The sequence below is a fragment of the Equus caballus genome, chromosome 3, assembly GCF_041296265.1.
Source record: "Equus caballus isolate H_3958 breed thoroughbred chromosome 3, TB-T2T, whole genome shotgun sequence".
Lineage (NCBI taxonomy): Eukaryota > Metazoa > Chordata > Mammalia > Perissodactyla > Equidae > Equus > Equus caballus.
This window is the reverse complement of record NC_091686.1, coordinates 46483348-46503160: the sequence shown is the minus strand read 5'-3', so window position 1 is coordinate 46503160 and position 19813 is coordinate 46483348. Positions and strand designations below refer to the sequence as shown.

Genomic DNA, 19813 nt, shown 5'->3' with positions numbered 1-19813 from the left:
GTTTTCCTTTCTCTTCTTACCTGCCTGGGAGTGGAACTGCTGGGCCATACTGTAACTACGTGCAGCCATTTGATGAACTGCCCAGTTGTTTTCCAAAGTGGCTGCACCATTTTACATTCCACCAGCAATTGTGTGAGGTTTCTCAACAAACTTGCCTGCCATTTACGCTCATTATTTGGCTTTAAATAGCTGCTTCTGTGTGACAAAAGAAGTGTAAGGAAAACATCAAATTTGCATTTTGGGCAAAAGAGCTCACTATGATTAGTACTCTAAGAAATGCTTATTTTCTACTTTGTGGTTCTGCTACAAATGTGAGCTGACTTTTCCAGCATGTGCTATAGTAATTTGGAAGGTGAAGGGAAAACCCAAAGCTGGATGTGAAACATGTGAAAAATAATAAATATTGCCAATTAAATAAGAAGCAGCCCAAAGTGTCCCCCATCCCACCACCTTGAACTGGCCAACTCTTACTCACTTTTTGGTTCTCTGGGGCCTTCCCCATGTCACTGGCTTGACATAGGTCACTTGGGGTGAAGATCCCACAGCTCCTCTATTTCCTCTCACACAACATGCAACAGAGTTTATTTTCGTTATTAAGTTGGTATCTATCTTTCCTCTGGTCTGTAAAGCACTGGGGCAGTGACCTTGGCTACCCTTCCTACAATATCCCCAGCATCTAGCACAAGAGTGCATTCCAGAAGTAAGGAAAGTTTCACACTAAAGTGCTGCTTTAGTGGAAAGCCCAAGCTGCATCTTCGGTTTGGACCTGCTCCAAGAGCAGGCATATTTTACCAGCAACGTCCTCCCTGAGTCAGCTCATGCTAAGGTATGTGCAACACTTGTCTAAAACTATCCTAATCTTCTCTAAAATGGAGGCCAGAGTGTAGCTGGAACAGCTCTTCTGACATTTGGAAGCTCTGATTCTGTCAGTCATTTTCTGTTCTTTATCATGTTTTTTCAAAGGAAGAAGCTGTTTTCCTGTGTGTGAGAACATTCTCTCCTATCTAATAATGTTCAATTGTCTTTCTGTTCCATTAGTGTGCAGGAAACCACCTGTCCAATTGAGATCAGAACTGTGGATGTCAAAGTGTCTCATTTTATAGAGATATGCAGCTGTCAGATCAGGGATCAAAGACTTGCCTTCAATGAAAACAAGTCATTTTTACCAATATGACTGTATAATTTATGTGAATACAGTTATTGGGATCAAATGATTGGCATTTGTACTTCTCAGCTCCCACCATTTTAACAATGACTCGGTTTTCCAAATAAAGGGATGAGGGAACCCTCTCCTCCCCTCCCTTCCAATCCTGTTCCTTCTACCGTGGTCTCTATAACGGAGGTTTCATATGGTGTCCCACGGGTCATGCTCGAGAGATAGGTTTTACTTGACCAATAGCATTTAACAATACTCTTGGGGGGCTGGCCCCTGGCTGAGTGGTTAAAGTTCCCTGCAATCCGCTTTGGCAGCCTGGGTTCACAGGTTCAGATTCCAGGCACGGACCTATTCCACTCATCAGCCATGCCGTGGGGGCACCCAGCATACAAAATGGAGGAAGACTGGCACAGATGTTAGCTCAAGGCTGGTCTTCCTGAAGCAAAAAAAGGAGAAAGACTGGCCACAGATGTTAGGTCAGGGCTAATCTTCCTCACCCCCATCCCGAACAAAAGAAAAAGAAAATTAGATTAATGGTCGGTGTTTAAAGATTGGAAGATTTCATGTAAAATTCTGACTTTGCGACTTTTCTTGAAAAATCAGGCACTAGCAATACTGGGTAGTTTTCCCACAAGACAAACATCACAGTGCAGCCTCTAAGATGGTCCTCAATGATCCCCACCTCCCGGTACGCATGCCCCTGTGAAAGCTCCTCCCCTTCAGTGTGGGCTGGACTCGGTGGCTCACTTCCAATGAAGAGAATACAGCAACAATGATAGGATGTCTCTTCTGAGATTAGGTTACAAAAAGACTGACTTCCATCTTGTTCTCTCTCTCTTTCTTCGCTTGCTCTGGAGGGAAGCTGGCTGCCATTTTGTGAGCTGCCATAAGGAGAGATCCATGTGGCAAGGAACTGATGCCTCCAGCCAAAGCCAAGAAGGACCCGAGGCCTGCCAGCAGCCAAGTCCTGAGTTCAGAAGTGTGTCCTCTGATTGAGCCTTAAGATGAGATCACAGACACAGCTGACACCTTGATTGTTGTCTTATGAGAGACCCTGGGCCAGAAGACCCAGCTAGACCATACCTGGACTTCTTGCCCACAAAATATATATATTTTAAGAAAATGCATATTTTTTGTTTTAAGACAGTAAGTTTTGGGGTAATTTGTTATGTAGTAATAGATAACTAATTCAGTAACGATTACTGAATTAGTTCAGTAAAAATTCAGAAGCTGAGCACAGCTATGGCCTTTGGAAGGTATATGTTCTCTCTGGTTTGTGCTGGTCCAGCCCATCCAACAGTCACTGAGACCCTGCTCTGCACTGTGGAATAAGCCACCATTCACTGAGCCACTGCATCAGGACCTAGGGCCGTCCCTCAGTCCACCCAGTTACTAAGCCCTGTAGGGTATCCCTCTGGTTTGATTTGCCCTTCTTCACTCTGCTCTCCCCGTCATGGTTCAGTGCCTCACGTTGTCTTGCTTGGGCTTTGACAACCGTCTCCCAATTCCTGTCTCTGCTTCCTGTCTCACTGGCCGTCCATTCATCTTTCCACGCTGCTGCCAGAGTGCTCTGTCTAAACTCTAGGCTTCCAAGGCTCTCTACCCAAGCCTGCCTCACACTCCAGCCGCATCTCTCCCACTCCCCTCCTCGCCGCTGCTGGAACCAGGCGCTCCAGTCACCTGAAACTCCTCACTAATCCTCAAATGTGCCACGCTCCGACATGCCTCTGAACCTTTCCCTACATTAACCCCTTGGCCTGCAATGGAGCATCCTTTCCGGTCTTCCCTACGTGGTGACCCCACCTCCTCTATCACCATCACCTCCTCTGTGAAGCCGTGATTAAATCGTATGCCAAGTAATTAACTGCTCCTTCCTCGTGCCCCTACAGCCTTCAGTTCCTGCTGCTCTGTTGGTTCCTAGGTCACTCAATTGCTCTTGCCTCCTTACCTGTCATTCTTCTCTTACTGGTAGTAAACTGCTTGAGGGAGGAATGGGGAGATGGCCATCCCTGTATTTCCAAGTCCAGCACAGTGTCTGGTACAGAAAAGGTAGTCAATTTACAACATCGTTTCTACAAAACAACAGCAATCAAAATGGCGCTGCTGTTTCCCCTTCATGCCACCGCTTGACAGTCCTGCTATCTGGACCAGAAGCCACCCAACTCTCCCTCTATTACTCATCCTTCAGGTCACAGCTTAAATGGTGCTCCCTCAGAGACCACCCCCTAATCTCTTGGACTACACTCACCTCCCCTTTGGTGTGACTCAGAACTGCTGTGATCACTTACACAGTGTTTGCCACACACCAGGCACGGTTCTAAGTGATCTGTATAGATACTAGTTCATTTAGTCTTCACGACAGTTCAGTCAGGGTTATCCTGATTGAAATGGAGGCATTTGAACCCAAGCAGTCTGACTCAGCGTCTGTGTACCTAACTGGCTCCTTTAATGCCTGTGTATCAGCACCCCTTCCCCCCACACAAACTACTAGCTGGTAGGCTGTAGAGGACACGGTCAGGCCTTCCTTGTCTGTGCTGTTCCCGAGCCCCAAGCCCAGTGCCTGGCATGGAGTAGATTATTGATTGACTGACTCTGAGTTCCCAAGAACAGATGGGCAAAGGAACTTTTGGAACCCAGTAATTTGTACCTGGACTCCTGGACTGCCTGGGTTTGGTACCTGATCCCCTGGGTCAGGGGATGCACCTCTGAGCAGCCCACCTCAGAGAGCTGGACAGAGTTTGCCAGGTCTCGTGACAAGGCCAGGTTTCTAAAGGTCCCTAACACAGAGGTTTGGGAGCAGGCTGCAGCCCCTCAGGACGCAGGAGACATCCGAGCTCCATCTCCAAGCATGAGCGCCATGCTGTCTGCTCTGACACTGGCCGGCGAGCGGGATCGAGGAAGGACCCTCAAGAACGTATCAACTTCTCATGATAAAGAGCGTATGTCTATTATGCCTTCCTATGGTGTTCTAGAAACTCCCTGCCACGGGCTCAGATTCTCACAGCAATTCTTCGAGGAAACCTTCCGTCAGAACCTGAGATCACGACAGAACACTCCATGAGGCCACACTGCATCCCAGGCACCTAGAACAGCTCAGAGGGGCACAGAGCTCGCGCTAAATAAGTATCTGTCCAGTGACCTTCAGAGACGGGGACACGGGCTCAGTGAGTGTCAGTGACACCCCATCACCACACAGCTGGGATGTGCATGTGGGATTTCAAGTAAGGCTCTCCAGAGCTAAGTCATGCTTTTCCCACTGTTCCACACTTAACTTCTCATTCCCAGGAATTTCCCATTGCCAGAAACTTCTCAGTATTGTTAGGGTCTTGACAGTTCCAGGGTGAGCGCCATGATACAACAGGGGCCAAAAGGAGCTCTTAAATGTTGTACTTATGTGGCTTGGGCTGGCTGCGGTTGTCAGAGAACCTCAGAAGTTCTTCCGTCTTAAAGCAGATTGGGGCCATAAAGGTGTGGAAACCATATTCCGAGGGGCTAGTGACTTTCCTCCCGCGTCGTTCCTCCAGCTTGCCTTTTCCCTTCATTGTCACTGTTTGGAAAAAAAAAAAAAAAAAAAAGGTCAGAAAGCCTCTTTTTGCATTCTCTCTTCTTCCTGAACATTCACGTCAGCAGGTTCTCTTCTTTTCCTGAACGTTCGCGAGCCACTGAGGTCCCCTGTTAAATGCGCTGCTCTCAGGGCTGACTTTCAGGCTGGATTAAAAGATACACAGTCGTCTACAGGCGAGAACTCGCGGCCGTGCGCTGCATGTTTAAAGTCCCGGAGAGCTGCCGAAGTATGAAGCGACACATCTTCTACAAGCGACTGACCTCATTTCACTCTGTAAAAATGCTGCGCTCATTTTTTATGTACAGTACTTAGTTCCTCGTTATAAATCTTGGAGAGAAATTTCCACCTTCACCTTTTAGTGTTATATATTTTTGAGATTCTATTTGTGTTACTTGCAAAACAATTTAGCAAATGAGGAAGTATCACAGATACCCTGGAAGAAGATGAGCTACTCTAGCTACTTACAGAACGGCTGCTACCGGCCGGGAGTCCATCAGCCTCCCCTCCTGGTTGTCCTCTCCCGTTTGGGGCTGTGTGCGAGGCCAGTACCGGGGCGGAGGCCCTGCGAACATCCCAGAACCATGGCTCTCGCTCGACTCACAGATTTCAAAATCGGTAGCAGCCGAGTTCAGAAAATATGCGCCTGTGTAAGAAACCGGTCATGCTGGCCTCGCATGCTGGCGAGTGAGGAGGCAGTTGGTCACCCTATGGCACAATGTGAGGTTCACAGACAAACAAACGACATGGGCTGTCCACCGGTAGCGTCAGGTCTGCTCCCCTGGCTCCGACGCCGCGGATGCGAGAGATGGGAGGCAGAGCGACCTCAAACGTGGAGCGGAGCAGCCTGAAGGGGCAGTGGCCTGCGGCGGAACCGCCCGCCTTCAGAATCTCAGCTCTGCCCTTACTCGCCGGGCGTCCTGCACCAAATGGCGCACCCTCTCTGAGCCTCCTTTTGCCCATCTCTGAATAAGTGCTGGCGCCCCCGCGCCGGGGCTGCGAGTTCCCGGGCCGGCTCGCGACGCCCGCGCACCCCGCCGCCTCAGTGGTCCCCGAGCTCTGCTCTCCGGGCTCGCGCGGGTGCCGGCCGAGCCCGAGGACGAGGGGGCGCGCGTCAGGCTGCCCGGCCCCTCCGCCCGCGCCCACCCGCTCGCCGCTGGGGCCTGGACGCCTTCCCTCCCCCGCGCCCGTGACCGCTGCCCCCCCAGCGCGGCCTCGGCCCCCACGCGGACGCGGCCCACGTGCCCGGGAGTGGGGGTCCCGCGAGCGCTCGGCGCCCCAGCCGTGCCGCGTCCCTCGGACGTGCAGAGGTGGAAATCCTGGCCCCGCGGACGGCTCAGGAGGTGCGGCCGTGGGAGGGCGAGGTCACGGGCGCCCTCGGGGTGGGCGGCAGCAGCGCCCGTGAGAGCCCGTGAGCGCACGCCGCTCGCGCCCTGTGAGGACGCGGCCGAGGGAGCCGTCTGCGAACAGGGAAGCGGTCTTGCTCTTGGGCCTCCCAACAGAGGGAAGACGGGATCAATATCAGCATTAGTATTATTTTAGCTTTTTGGTCTTGGCAAGTGGACTTGTTCGGATCAGAGTCTCCCGGTCACACAGAACAGCAGCCACTCAAACAAGGTCAAATAACACGGGCTTCTGAAGAGGAGTGAGGGCATCCTAGGGACTGCGGCACAGAAGTCCAGGCGCATCCCGGGAGCTGGCCGCCAGTCTCTGTCCCTGCGCCGCACAGAGAGACGCAGAGAGCAGAGAGCTTCTCACCACCTTTCTCCACGTGGCGGATGAGCGCCCTCGCCTTCTCGTGGTTTCCGCTCCTGCATACAACTTCAGCTTGTATGTGGCATTAGCACCGCCATGGGCCAACTCTGGGCCTGACTCTGCTGGACCCCAAATGTCTAACTTTCAGGGCCATGACACTACAGGCACTGCATTTCATAGTGAAATTCTAGCGAGAAGCCTGGATTTGGACTGGATTATGGATTGGGTCTTGGGAGCCAGATATGGCGCCTCGTGGTCCAACTGCCTGTGACTGGCAAGCATGGGTCACGTGATACTAGACTCCTATCCAAGGCACATGTGTAGGGCATTAAGCTGGAAAGAGGAGTTCTGCCAGAAATAAAAATTTCAGAACACGAATTTTACTTTGACTATGAGAATTGTTAAATTTTAATTTTCATAGAAAAATCTTTTCATAATATATACTCATTTTCCCATGTTTTATAAAACAGTTGTTTTCCTGATAAGAGAAATACATACTTTATAACTTTTGGAAAATATACAAAAAGAATATTTTCAAAAGATCAAACTCAATCATCCTACTTAGAAATTAACCTGGTTAGCTTTTTTAAATATTTCTTCTTTTCCTTACTGTTTTTTTCATGGTTGGGGTTATATTATAATTATTATTTTGTAACATGGTTACAAACATAGTTTTCTTGATTTGAGTTCTCCAGGAACAAATTCTGAAATAAAGATTCAAGAGCACATTGTTTTGAAGGTGACCCCAGAAAACACCAGTAGGAAGGTGGGGAAGAGACACAGGGAAGAGGAATGTTCCGGTCCCTAATGCTGTGTAACAAGTTACTCCTCAGTGGTATAAAACAACCGCCATTTTATTTTGCATACGATTTTGTGCATCAGGAATTCGGGACGGGCTCAGTGGAGAGATATCTACGAGGGCTGCGGGTGTTGAAGGCTCTGCTGGGCTGGGTGTTCCAGACGGCCCACTCTTGGGCCAGCCCAGAGCTTAGTTGGGCTGTCGACCAGAACACCTGCATCTGGGCTTAGCAGCAAAGCAGCCTCAGGGCAGTCAGACTTCTTACCTGGTAATGCTTTCCCCAAGAGAACCAGACCGAAGCTGATGGCCTTTTATGGTCTAGCCTTAGAAATCATATAGTGTCAATTCTGCCATACTCTTTTAGTCAAAGCTGTCACAAGCCTACGAGGGGGGGGGGGACATAGATCCTACCACTTAATGGTAGGAATGCCAAAGAATTTGGGGCCTTCTAAAAAATTCTCTGTAATCAACCCAATTAACACTGTGTTGCAACTGGAGCTGAATTCTGCTGGTGAACTCTTAGAAACAGTATTGAAAACATCTCAAAATTGTCCCCAGAGGCGGCTGAGGAAGCTAAAGTGTCAGTAAGCTTCCTGTCAACAATTGGTCGGGGCTGGGAAGTTTAGAGAGTGACCAATAATTACCCTAGGACCTGACAGGCGTTCCTCAGCCTGACTCCTAGCATGCTCCCTGGCCAGAGGAAAGCCTCAGGCAGACTTTCCTATGATGACAGCGACAGCCTTTGAGGAGCAGAGGTCTGCCCAGAGAGAATTCTAAGAGTTTCCAGGAAGCTACCAACAGTTTCTCCTACAGCGCATCTTAAGTATTTTCCCTTGCCATTAAATATTCTTTGTGACAACTTTTAATGGTTACATAAGTATCTTGCTTACTTAGCACCTCTGTGCATAAAGCTGAGGGCTGGGGGAAGAAATCCTACCGCCGTGTCAATTAATGCCAGTACATGTATCCTGACTGGACCACCAATACCTCATCTTGCACCCCCTTTACCCCCAGCAGATGATCTAATCTGTTTTAATGAGAAATAGAAGTCATCAAAGATGACCAACCTCAACTTTGTCCTTTTGTACCTACCTGTTTTTCTACAGCTAATCCCTTTCTCATTCCTTTTCTTCCAATCTCAGCAGGTGAAGAGTCCCTCCTTCATTCTAGACCTACCCTCACACTCCCTTTCTCTACGGGAAACTCGGCCCCAACTGCACTTGAGTTCTTCCTGCCTCCTCCTAATCTTACCCGGTTAGTTCTTCTCTCTCCCTTTCTCTTTTGTCTTCAACCTCTGATTTCCTCTTCGCTCTTCCCACCTCCCTATACACACGCCTGAGGCTTTTCTCCAGGCTAAAATATTGTGCCCTTACCCATCTAGCAGCCATCTCATCTCTCTCCTCCCCTCCCATTCATTCCACAGTCCACTGCATTTGAGCTTCTGCCCTGCCCCATCACTCTTCTGGGCCTGTGCTCGCTGTGCTCATCAACCAACCACCAATTGCCAGCTCTGGAGGAGAATTAGTCCTCGCTCTTAGACCCCTGCTACGCTCAGGGGCACGGATGGCTCTCCTCCTCTTTCTTAAACCTCTCTGTTCTCTTGGCCTCTGCGCCACCCGCCTCCTGTGAACCGGTCTCTCTCCTTTGTCGGTCATGCTTCCTTTGGTTCATTTAAAATTCTGCTGTTCCCCGTCTATTGTTTGCTTTCTTTCCACAATTTCTCTCTAGGTGGTATTACCCTCTTTCATGCTCCCAATTATAAGTCTGCAATCTCTTATCTGAAACCCTCAGGGCCAGATGGCTCCAGAATCCAGAATTTTTCAGATTTTGGAAAGGTAATAAGGAGCATATACTGAAAATTATATACCGGTCCCAGTAGAGTCGGGGACAGCATCTTGTAATCAAACGCATGAATATTTCTGTAGCAAAATACAGAAATAGTCACACTAGTTAGGATTTTTAAAGGGGCTACAATAGTTCTCATGTTTGTTCAGGTCAGGTTTTAGGGTCAAAAAAGGGCTCAGGTTGGAGGCTGGCCGTGTGGCCGAGTTAAAGTTCTGTGGGCTCTGCTTTGGCAGCCCGGGTTGGGCCGGTTTGGATCCCAGGCATGGACCTACTCCGCTCATCAGCCATGCTGTGGAGGTACCTCACAGACAAGAGATAGAGGAAGACTGGCACAGAAGTTAGCTCAGGACCAATTTTCCTCAAGGCAAAGAAAAAAAGAGGAAGATTGCCAATGGATGTTATCTCAGGGCATATCTTCCTCACCAAAAACAGGGGGCTCAGATCAAGTTGGGTTTTGCTACCAAATGAATTTTAAAAGACTTTTAGTTTTTAGACTCTTTTTGGATTTGAAAAGTACAAGCAAGGGATTGTAGACCAGTACCACTGGTGTGCTGATATAACTCCCAGACTTGTATTTCTAGGCCTCAGCTCCCTGGAGCTGTAGGCTGAGCTATCCGACAGTCTGCTAGATATCTCTACCTACGTGTCTTACAGACACATCAAACTTAACTCCTCCAAAACTGGATTTCCTCCCCTCTGTCTCAGGTTTGGTCCTCTGAGGAACAGCCTCTGAGACCGGTATCCGTGTGCAGGAGACTTGCTGGGGTGTGCTCCAGGGAACAGCACCTGGAAGCCAGCGGGGGAAGCCGGGTTAGGCACAGCGAGGCATGGAAGTGAGACGCAGGCCCACAGAGGCCTCAACTGCTCTTCAGGGAGCTCTGGGGCTGGAATGGCCCTTCAGAGGTTTCCTGAGTTGAGAAAAGGGGCTTTTGTGTTCCTGTATCAACCTGTATCAATGAATGTGGGTGGCCCCTGGCAAGGGGCAGACCCTTGAGCAAAGTAACCCCCGTGGGCCAGAGAGGACCCAGGTGTGAGCCATTTCTCTTGGAGGAGGGGAAACAATGGTTCCGTTTTGAAGGCTGTACACGGTGGTATCCACTGCAGGCTCTCCTTGTTTCCGTGGCTGCCTTCTGCCCAGGCTCCCAAGTCTAGAGCTTCCGGTCATCCTGGACTCCTCTCCGTCCCTTACCACTTCCACATCTGATAACTCATTCTGCCCTGCCAATTTGGTCTCCTCAATGTATTTTTAAAATCTGCCTCATCTTCATCCTCATGTCCAATATCCTAATTCAGACTCATACTGCCTCTTTCTTACCTGGTTTACTGCAATTGCCTCTTATCTGTTCTCCTTTCTTCCATTCTTTCCCCAGTTACATCCATTTTCTGTACATGCATGTGAATGAACTATCCAGAACTCAGATCTGGACGGGGCATTCCACTGCAAGAAATCTTCCAGTATTCACCATTGCCCACAAGCTACCTCCAAGCTCCTCAGCCTGGTCTACAAGGCGCTCTATGACCTGGTCCCTGACCAGCTCTCCTCAGCTCCCATCCTGGCACTTCATGTACTAGTACCCCCTACCCTGCAGTGCATCCCCCCTTGCCCTCTATGCTGCTTCTTGTCTCCATGCTTTTGCTCATGTGGTCCTCTGTCTAGATGCCCTTTGCCCCCTCAACTCAGCCTTTAAGGTGTGGCTTTGGGACCTTGTCCAACTCCCCACCCCCAGTCTTGGTTGGTGCCCCTTCTCTCATTTGTAATATCCTCTCCATATATCTCCACTGCACGTAGTGTTCTGCATTATAATTAGATGCGTTGCTGCTTCTTGAAAACCAGGACAATGGTCTCATCTTTTCATCCTCTCACCCAGCACAGAGGCAGGGACATAATAGGCTCTCAATAAAAGCTTGCTGAATGAATGAATATAAGATTATAATAGCTAATGTTTATTGGAGTTTAACGTCTGCTGGGCACTGTGTTAAGAGATTCATATACATTTTTCTCGTTTTATCCTTAAACAATGTTATGAGGAAAGTGCCATTATGCTCACTTTCCTGATCAAGAAACTGACCCTCTGAGGGCTTAAGCAACCTGCTCACCGTCACACTGCTAACAGGTGGCACACCTGGGATTTGAATGCAGGTATGCCTGACCTCAGGGCCTGAGTACTTTTTTATTTATTTATTTATTTTATTAAAGTAACATTGGTTTATAGCATTATATAAATTTCAGGTGTACATCATTATATTTCAGTTCCTGTGTAGACTGCATCATGTTCACCACCCAAAGGCTAATCACCATCCATCACCACACATTAGGTGTGCCTAATCACCCCTTTCACCCTCCTCCCTCCCCATGTCCCTTCTGATAGCCACCACTCTAATCTCTGTCTCTATGTGATTGTTTGTTGTCGTTTTTATCTTTATGAGTGAGATCATATGGTATTTGATTTCCTCCCTCTAACTTATTTCACTCAGCATAATACCCTCAAGGTCCATCCATGTTGTCACAAATGACTGGGTTTCATCATTTCTTATGGCTGAGTACTATTCCATTGTGTATAAATACCACATCTTCTTTATCCATTCGTCCCTTGATGGGCACCTAAGTTGCTTCCAAGTCTTGGCTATTGTGGATAAGTCTGTAATGAACGTAGAGGTGCGTGTATCTTTATGCATTCGTGTTTTCATGTTCTTTGGATAAATACCCAGCAGTGAAATAGCTGGATTGTACCATAGTTCTATTCTTAATTTTTTGAGGAACCTCCATAGTGGCTGCACCAGTTTGCAGTCCCACCAGGTGTGTCTTTTCGTTTTGTTGATGGTTTCCTTTGCTGTGCAGAAGCTTTTTAGTTTGATGTAGTCCCATTTGTTTATTTTTTCTCTTATTTCCCTTGCCCAGTCAGACATGGTACTTGAAAATATGCTGCTAAGACCAATGTCAAAGAGCCTACTGCCTATGTTTTCTTCTAGAAGTCTCATGGTTTCAGGTCTTACATTCAAGTCTTTAATCCTTTTTGAGTCAATTTTTGTGCAAGGTGTAAGATAATGGTCTACTTTCATTCTTTTGCTTGTGGTTGTCCAGTTTTCCCAGCACCATTTATTGAAGAGATTTTCCTTTTTCCATTGTATGTTCTTGGCTCCCTTGTCGAAAATTAGTGGTCCATAGATAGATGTGTGGGTTATCTCTGGGCTCTCGATTCTGTTCCATTGATCTGTGTGTCTGTTTTTGTGCCAGTACCATGCTGTTGTGGTTGCCATGCATTTGTAGTATATTTTGAAATGAGGGAGTGTGATACCTCTAGCTTTGTTCTCTTTTCTCAGGATTCCTTTGGCTATTTGGGATCTTTTGTTGTTCCATATAAATTTTGGATTCTTTCTTTTATTTCTGTGAAAATTATTGTTGGAACTTTGATAGGGATTGCATTGAATCTGTAGATTGTTTTAGGAAGTATGGACATTTTAACTATGTTAATTCTCCCAATCCAAGAGCATGGAATATCTTTCCATTTCTTTGTGTCTTCTTCAAGTTATTTCAACAAGGTTTTATAGTTTTCTGTGTACAGATTTTTCACCTCTTTTGTTAAGTTTATTCCTAGGTACTTTATTTTTTTTGTTGCAATTGTAAATGGGATTGTATTCTTAATTTCTCTTTCTGCTGCTTCATTGTTAGTGTGAAGAAACACAACTGATTTTTGTATGTTGATTTTGTATCCTGCAATTTTACTGTATTCATTTATTATTTCTAGAAGTTTTTTGGTGGATTCTTTTTTTTTTAATAGATTTTATTTTTTTAGAGCTGTTTTAGGTGTACAGAAAAATCAATCAGGAAGCACAGGAAGTACACATACCCCCTCCCACCTCCCCCATACAGTTTCCCCTCTTATTTACATCTTATGTTAATGTGGTACATTTGTTACAACTAATGAACCAATATTGATATATTAGTAGTAACTGAAGTCCATAGTTTACATTAGAGTCCACTCTTTGGATCGTAGATTCTAGAGTTTTGACAAATGTATAATGACGTGTATCCGTAATTACCGTATCATACAGAATCTTTCACTGCCCTAAAAATTCCCTGTGCTCCATTCACTCTTCCCTCCCTCCCAATCCCTTGCAACCTGTGAACTTTCTAATGTCTCTATGGTTTGTCTTTTCCGGGAGGTCATATACTTGGAATCATAGAGTATGTAACCTTTTCAGATTGGCTCTTTTCACCTCGCAAAATGCTTTCAAGGTTCTTTCATGTCTTTTTGTGGCTTGATAGTGCATTTCTTTTTATCAAAGAATAATATTCCATTGTATGGATGTACCACAGTTTGCTTATCCATTCACCTATTGAAGAATATCTTGGTTGCTTCTAAAATTTACGTCTGGTCATTCTTTATACCTTTTATTTCTTCGCTGAAACTTTCTATTTTTTTGTTTCAAGCATGCTCAAAATTGCTTATTGAAATGTTTATATGATGGCTGATTTAAAATCTTCTTTTTTTCTTTTTTGAGGAAGATTAGCCCTGAGCTAACTACTGCCAGTCCTCCTCTTTTTGCTGAGGAAGCCTGGCCCTGAGCTAACATCGTGCCCATCTTCCTCTACTTTATATGTGGGACGCCTACCACAGCATGGCGTGCCAAGCAGTGCCATGTCCGCACCCAGGATCCGAACCAGGGAACCCCTGGCAGCCGAGACACGGAACGTGTGAACTTAACTGCTGTGCCACCGGGCCGGCCCCTGATTTAAAATCTTTGTCAGATAACTGTACTATCTGACTCATCTCAGTGTTGCTGTCTCTTGATTGTCCTTTCTCACTGTAGTTGAGATCTTCCTGTACTTTCAGTGTAGAGATGAATCTATCTTGATTTCTCACTTCTTGTTCTAGCTGGAGAGTGTTCTGGTATTTTTCAGCTTTAGAAACTGGAGCCCCTAGACCAAAATCATGTTCTTTGGTGGTAACCTGATGGGGCTCGTCCTCCACCTCCCCAGCGCTTCTGTCCCGTGCGCCCCCAGTCCCCATGCACACCTGTACTGGGCTCTGGTGGATTCTTTAGAGTTTTCTATACATAAAATCATGTCATCTGCAAATAGCGACAGTTTCACTTCTTCCTTTCCAATTTTGATCCTTTTTATTTCTTTTTCTTGCCTGATTGCTCTGGCTAGGACTTCCAATACTATGTTAAATAAGAGTGGTGACAGTGGGCATCCTTGTCTGGTTCCTGCCCTTAGAGGGATGGCTTTCAGTTTTTCTCCATTGAGAATGATCTTAGCTGTGGGTTTGTCGTATATGGCCTTTATTATGTTGAGGTACTTTCCTTCTATACACATTTTGTCAAATGCTTTCTTCGCACCTGTTGAGATGATCTTGTGATTTTTACTCTTCACTTTGTTAACGTGGTGTATCACGTTGATTGATTTGCAGATGTTGAATCATCTCTGCATCTCTGGAGTAAATCCCACTTGATCATGGTGTATGATCTTTTCAATTTATTGTTGTATTTGATTTGCTACTATTTTGTTGAGTATTTTTTGCATCAATGTTCATCAGTGATATTGGCCTGTAATTTTCTTTTTTTGTGTTGTCCTTGTCTGGTTTTGGAATCAGGGTAATGTTTGCTTCGTAGAAGGAGTTAGGAAGCCTCCCCTCCTCTTCAATCTTTTGGAAGAGTTTGACAAGGATAGGCATTAAGTCTTCTTTGAATGTTTGGTAGAATTCACCAGGGAAGCCATCTGGTCCTGAACTTTTATTTATTTATTATTATCTTTTAAATTGCATTTATGATAGTTTACAACATTATGAATTTCAGTTGTACATTACTGTTTGTCAGTCATCTTATAGGTGCTCCCCTTCACCCTTAGTGCTCACCCCCTACCCCCTTTCCCCCGGTAACCACTAAACAGTTCTTTTTGTCCATATGTTTGTTTATCTTCCACATATGAGTGAAATCATATGGCATTTGTCTTTCACTGCCTGGCTTATTTTTCTTAACATAATACCCTCAAGGTCCATCCATGTTGTTGCAAATGGGATGATTTTGTCTTTTTTGTGGCTGAGTAGTATTCCATTGTGTGTGTGTGTGTGTGTGTGTGTGTGTGTATATATATGTATACCACATCTTCTTTATCCAATCATTAGCTGATGGGCACTTGGGTTGCTTCCAGATCTTGGCTATTGTGAAATGCTGCAATGAACGTAGGGCTGCATAAATCTCTTTGAATAGTTGATTTCATGTGCTTTAGATAAATACCCAGTAGTGGTATAGCTGGGTTATATGGTATTTCTATTTTTAATTTTTTGAGAAATCTCCATACTGTTTTCCAAAGTGGCTGTACCAGTTTGCATTTCCACCAACAGTGTATGAGGGTTCCCTTTTCTCCACATCCTCTCCAACATTTGTTATTTTTTGTCTTGGTTATTATACTACTACTACTAATAATAATAATAAATTTTAAAAAATAATAATAATACATCCTAATGGGTATAAGTTGATAGCTCAGTGTAATTTTGATTTGCGTTTCCCTGATGATTAGTGATGTTGAACATCTTTTCATATGCCTATTAGCCATCTATATATCATCTTTGGAGAAATGTCTGTTCATGACTTCTGCCCATTTTTGATTGTTTTTGTGTGTGTTTTTGTTGTTGCTGAGTTGTGTAAGTTCTTTATATATTATGGAGATTAACCCCTTGTTGGAAATATGATTTGCAAATTTTTCTCCCAGTTGGTGGATTGTCTTTTCATTTTGATCCTGGTTTCCTAGGCCTTGTAGAAGCTCTTTAGTCTGATGAAATCCCAGTTGTTTATTTTTTCTTTTGTATCCCTTGTCCAAGTAAACATGGTATTTGAAAAGACCCTTTTAAGACCAACGTCAAAGAGTGTACTACCTATATTTTCTTCTAGGAGTTTTATGGTTTCAGGTCTTACCTTCGAGTCTTTGATCCATTTTGAGCTTATTTTTGCGTACAGCATAAGGTTCTTTTGCATGTGGCTGTTCAGTTTTCCCAACACCATTTATTGAAGAGACTTTCATATTTCCATTGTATGTTCTTAGTTCCTTTGTCAAAGATTAGCTGTCTATAGATGTGTGGTTTTATTTCTGGGCTTTCAATTCTGTTCCATTGATCTGTCTGCCTGTTTTTGTACCAGTACCATGCTGTTTTGAGCACTATAGCTTTGTAGTGTGTTTTGAAGTCAGGGAATGTGATGCCTCCAGCTTTGTTCTTTTTTCTCAGGATTGCTTTAGCTCTTTGTGATCTTTTGTTGCCCAACTTGAATTTTAGGATTCTTTGTTCTGTTTCCATGAAGAATATCATTGAGATTCTGATTGGGATTGCATTGAGTCTGTAGATTGCTTTATGTAGTATGGACGTTTTAACTATGTTTATTCTTCCTGTCCACGTTCATGGAATATCTTTCCATTTCTTTATGTCATCATCAATTTCTTTCAGTAATGTCTTATAGTTTTCATTGCATAGTTGTTTCACTTACTTTGTTAACTTTATTCCTAGATATTTTATTCTTTTTGTTGCTATTATAAATGGGATCATGTTCTTGAGTTCTCTTTCTGTTAGCTCATTATTAGAGTATAGAAATGCAACTGAGTTTTCTAAGTTGATTTTGTACCCTGCAACTTTGCTGTAATGGTTGATTATTTCTTCAGTTTTCCAGTGGATTTTTTAGAGTTTTCTATATATAAAATCATGTTGTCTGCAAACAGCAGACTTTCACTTCTTCATTTGGATTCCTATTATTTGGATTCCTTTTATTTCTTTTTCTTGCCTAATTTCTCTGGCCAAAACCTCCAGTACTATGTTGAATAAGAGTGGTGAGAGTGAGCACCTTGTCTTGTTACTGTTCTCAGAAGGATGGCTTTCGGTTTTTCCCGATTGAGTATGATGTTGGCTATGGGTTTGTCATATATGACCTTTATTATGTTGAGGTACTTTACTTCTATACCCGTTTTATTCAGTTTTTATCATAAATGGATGTTGGATCTTGTCAAGTGCTTTCTCTGTGTCTATTGAGATGATCATGTGGTTTTTGTTCCTCGTTTTGTTAATGTGGTGTATCACATTCATTGATTTGCAGATGGTGGACCATCCCTGTGTCCCTGGAATAAATCCCACTTGATCATGGTGTATGATTTTTTTTAGTATATTGCTGTATTCAGTTTGCTAATATTTTGTTGAGGACTTTTTATCTATGTTCATCAGTGATGCTGGCCTGTAATTTTCCTTCTTTGTGTTTTCCTTGTTTAGCTTTGGTATCAGGATGATATTGGGTTTATAGAATGTGTTAGAAAGTATTCTGTCTTCCTCAAGTTTCTGGAATAGCTTGAGAAGGACAGGTAATAAATCTTCTTTGAGTGTTTGGTAGAATTCCCCAGGGAAGCCATCTGGTCCTGGACTTTTAGTTTTTAGGAGGTTTTTCATTACTGTTTCAATCTCTTTACTTGTGATTGGTCTATTCAGATCCTCTGTTTCTTCTTGATTCCATTTTGGAAGGTTGTGTGAATCTAAGAATTTATCCGTTTCTTCTAGATCATTCAATTTGTTAACATATAGTTTTTCATAGTATTCTCTTATAGTCTTTTATATTTCTGTGGTATCCATTATAATTTCTCCTCTTTCATTTCTAATTTTATTTATTTGAGGCTTTTCTCCTTTTTTCTTAGTGAGCCTGGCTAAGGGTTTGTCAACTTTGTTTATCTCATCAAAGAACCAGCTCTTTGTTTCCTTGATCCTTCCTACTGTTTTTTGTTTCAATTTCATTTATTTCTGCTCTAATTATTAGTTCCCTCCTTCTACTGACTTTGGGCTTTGTTCTTCTTTTTCTAATTCTGTTAGGTGTAGTTTGAGATTGTGTATTTGGGATTTTTCTTGTTTGTTAAGGTGAGCCTGTATTGCAATGAATTTCCCTCCTAGGACTGCTTTTGCCACATCCCATATGAGTTGGTATGGTGTGTTTTCATTTTCCTTTGTCTCCAGATATTTTTTCAATTTCTCCTTTAATTTCTTCAATGATCCATTGGTCATTCAGTATCGTGTTGTTTTGTCTCCACATATTTGTCCCTTTCCCAGCTTTTTCTTGCAGTTGATTTCTAGTTTTATAGCATTACAGTCAGAAAAGATGCTTTGTATTATTTCAAACTTCTTAAATTTGTTGAGGCTTGCCTTGTTTCCCACAATATGGTCTATCCTTGAGAATGTTCCATGCATACTCTACACACAGCAGAATGTGTAATCTACTGTTTGTGGATGGAGTGTTCTATATATATCTATTAAGTCCATCTGGTCTAGTTTTCATTTAATTCCACAATTTCCTTGTTGACTTTGTCTGGATGATCTATCCATTGGTGTAAGTCAGTGTTAGGGCCCCTACTATTATTGTAATGTTGTTAATATCTCCTTTTAGATTTGTTAATAGTTGCTTTATGTATTTTGGTGCTCCTGTGTTGGGTGCACAGATATTTATAAGTGTCCTGTCTTCTTGGTGGACTTTTCCTTTTATCATATATAATGCCCTTCTTTGTCTCTCTTTACCTGTTTTATTTTAAGGTCAACTTTGTTTGATATAAGTATGGCAATGCCTACTTTCTTTTGTTCACCCTTAGCTTGGAGTGTCGTCTTCCATCCCTTCACTCTGAGCCTGTGTTTGTCTTTGGAGCTGAAATGTGTTTCCTGGAGGCAGCATATTGTTGGGTCTTATTTTTTTAATCCATCCTGCTGCTCTGTGTCTTTTGATTGGAGAATTCAGCCCATTTACATTTAGAGTGATTATTGATATATGAGGGTCTAATGCTGCCATTCTATTGCTCATTTTCTGGTTCCTCTGCATTTCCTTTGTTTCTCATCCTGTGTGTTTGGACTACCAATTTGGTTAGGTAGTTTTCTATCCTGGTTTTCTTAGTTTTCTCCTTACTTATCATTTGTGTCTCTGTTCAATTATTTGTTTAGAAGTTACCATGAGGTTTGTATAAAAAGATCTCATAGAGTGCTCGCTTCGGCAGCACATATACTAAAATTGGAACGATACAGAGAAGATTAGCATGGCCCCTGCGCAAGGATGACACACAAATTCATGAAGCGTTCCATATTTTTTCAATGGAACAGAATTGAAAGCCCAGAGATAAAACCACACATCTATGGACAGCTAATCTTCAACAAAGGAGCAGAGGGCCTACAATGGAGAAAAGAAAGTCTCTTCAACAAATGGTGCTGGGAAAACTGGACAGCCATATGCAAAAGATTGAAAATTGACCATTCTTTTTCACCACACAGCAAAATAAACTCAAAATTGATCAAAGACCTAAAGATTAGGCCTGAAACAATAAGTCTTCTGGAAGAGAATATAGGCAGTACACTCTTTGACATCAGTTTCAAAAGAATCTTTTCGGACACTATAACTCCTCAGTTGAGGGAAACAATAGAAAGAATAAACAAATGGGACTTCATCAGACTAAAGAGCTTCTTTAAGGCAAGGGAAAACAGGATTGAAACAAAAAAACAGCTCACTAATTGGGAAAAAATATTTACAAGCCACTTATCCGACAAAGGGTTAATCTCCATAATATACAAAGAACTCACACTGCTTAACAACAAAAAAACAAACAACCCGATCAAAAAATGGGCAGAGGACATGAACAGACATTTCTCAAAAGAAGATATGAATATGGCCAATAGACACATGAAAAGATGTTCAT

The 19813-nt window shown here is 43.8% G+C and overlaps 1 long non-coding RNA gene and 1 other non-coding gene across 2 annotated transcripts; one reads left to right on the top strand and one right to left on the bottom strand.

Moving 5' to 3' along the window:
* Positions 1–1122: 1122 nt before the first annotated feature.
* LOC138923615 (uncharacterized) lies at positions 1123–5524 on the bottom strand. The gene is made up of 2 exons (XR_011437489.1): positions 5187–5524; positions 1123–4703 (listed from the first exon to the last, which is right to left on the bottom strand). It is a non-coding gene; the product is annotated as an uncharacterized lncRNA (long non-coding RNA).
* A 13580-nt stretch (positions 5525–19104) lies between these two features.
* On the top strand, positions 19105–19211 carry LOC111773024 (U6 spliceosomal RNA). The gene has a single exon (XR_002807231.1). It is a non-coding gene; the product is annotated as a U6 spliceosomal RNA (small nuclear RNA).
* The last annotated feature ends 602 nt before the right edge of the window (positions 19212–19813 follow it).